This window comes from Protobothrops mucrosquamatus, unplaced genomic scaffold, assembly GCF_001527695.2.
Source record: "Protobothrops mucrosquamatus isolate PMUCROS unplaced genomic scaffold, P.Mucros_1.0 scaffold_172, whole genome shotgun sequence".
NCBI classification, from domain to species: domain Eukaryota; kingdom Metazoa; phylum Chordata; class Lepidosauria; order Squamata; family Viperidae; genus Protobothrops; species Protobothrops mucrosquamatus.
This window is the reverse complement of record NW_015386248.1, coordinates 799,634-802,017: the sequence shown is the minus strand read 5'-3', so window position 1 is coordinate 802,017 and position 2,384 is coordinate 799,634.

The following is a 2,384-nucleotide window of genomic DNA, read 5'->3' as shown; positions in this document are numbered from 1 at the left end:
ATTATCACAACATAAAAATTTTGGTTTTAATTTGGTTTTATTCGGTGGGGTGTGTGGGTCTTTCTTTGTTTTAATAATGTTGTGAGCCGCCCTGAGTCCTTCGGGAGAAGGGCGGGATATAAATTGAAATAATAATAATAATAATAATAATAATAATAATAATAATAATAATAATAATAATAATAATAATAATAATAATGTCATTTTACTTTTTCCAATGTAAAATACTGTAGATATTTCTTGCAGAAAACTAATTGGGACTCTGTTTTTCTACCATGGTGGATGGACCTGATTACTATATTTATCTTCTGCTAGAACTACTTGTAAAGTGGCTTGACTAGATTTACTGTGTTCTAAGAAGAGTGTTATTAAGTATCTGAAGGAATGCTATTTGAAGTATCTGAAGTATTATTTGAAGTATCTGAAGCACTGTTATCTGAATTACAGACATGTTATTTCTGTTCACCTTTGAAATAGCCCAGATTTATTACTCCAACAAGTCTAGAAAACAACTGACCCACATAAAGAATATAAGAAGTGTTTGTTCCGAAATTAAACTCCTAGCAGTAAAATTAAGTAACCCCAACTGAACTCATGGATTAACTTTTGAGTTAACATTTAGCAATATTCAAAACTGTGTAGAGAGAGTGCATTGTCGATACTGGTGATGTCCATCAGGGAGGGTCAGAAGGGTCAAAAAAGTCAAGGATGGCAGTCACAAGAGCATGATCAAAGTCCCACCCCTTTTGTATGGGCTTTGATTGCTGTGACTGCCATCTTGAGTTTTTTGACCACCTTCTGCAGAAACCTATTATTTTTCTACAGGGACACCAGTACAATGCCTATTTCAATAAAAGAGCATTGTAACAGGGGAATCTATCCCTAGATTAGTTTGTTCAATTATTAAAATATTAAAAAGCAATGAGCAAAGGGGAATCCATTACCTCACTTCAGAACAAACGTAAGCATTATCCATTAGGTTTATAATTAAAGTGGTATCATTGCTGTCTTGTCAGATTCAAAAACAGAGACCCAGCTTGATATAACTTCCCAATTGTCATGTGTATCTTTCATCTTAGGCAAATTAAACTCAGCATATTATTCCTTAAAAGTTGTGAAGATAAGGAAAAAATTTTAAAAAAACTTCCTGCAGCGGAAGGTAGCATGATAAAATAATAATTGAAATATCAAAGAAATCTGTCTCTGAATAATTTTTGGAGGCCATGTACTTGTGGAATGATTACAGTGCTATGTATATTACTGAATATACTTATAGCAAAATCAGAAAACTTAGGAATGCAGGAATATATATTGAGTATGGAATTTCCCTTATAATTCCTTATAATAAGGAATTTCCCTTATAATTTGTTCAGAAGAAATACAGATAAAATATCAGTCACAATTTGAATATGTGTTAGTGTTCTGAATTTAATTTGTCATTAAATTACTAGTTATATACTAGTGATATAATATTTCATTCTCTACCTCTAAAGAGTTAAATCGTTTATATAGAAGAATTAATCATTTCCTCTAATAATGATTTCAGGTTGTGAAGACCAACCAGAATGGAGCCAAAATGATGAGGCAACAGTGGGGGGGGGGGGGTTGGATTGCCAAATGTGTAGAAACACAAATAGAAAAATCTAATGAGGCAAGACAAAATAAGGACTAATGAGAATTTACCACAGTGGGCAGCCACAGAACATTAAGAAAGAAAAATGGAAAGTGCAAAGACAGTAAAAAAATATTTGTAATGAGAAGAAACAATTGGCTAAAAGCCCAAATTGGAAATTATTCCTGTTGGGCAAATAGTTTAATTCAACATTTTAATGTTTCTGTTTGTAAATTTTTCATGACAAATCACAAAAATTATGTACGGGAAAATGTACTTTCTAGAGCTTACAGTTTACAGCTTTTGAAATTATCTAATATTCTTTCTAAAGCAGAATTTAAAAGATATTACTTACTAATAAGAATATTAATCCACAAGAGTATATCTAATTTGAATGTCTAGTTTATGGGGCAGGAGGTGTACACTTTGCAAGATGCATTAGCATGGAAAAGCCTTTTGCAGTGGTATTGGAATGCCCCTAGGATTTAAGAATATAATCCCTCATACAGAATAAATCGCATTTATGTTGCAATTCTAAGGAAATATTTGGATTAATTATGCATTACCAAGAAGTGGCAGTCTGATTATCTTCACGTAGTCAAATTAATTTAGTTCATCCAGCAGTTTATATGTCAGCAGTTGGCACTGAAGTTATATTAGGCAAACAAAATAAATATCATAAATGTCAAGACATTTCAGTTTTTTCCAAAAAGAATGAACATAACATTTTAGATGAGAAAAATATAATTATGATTACCTTCCAGTGTGCCAT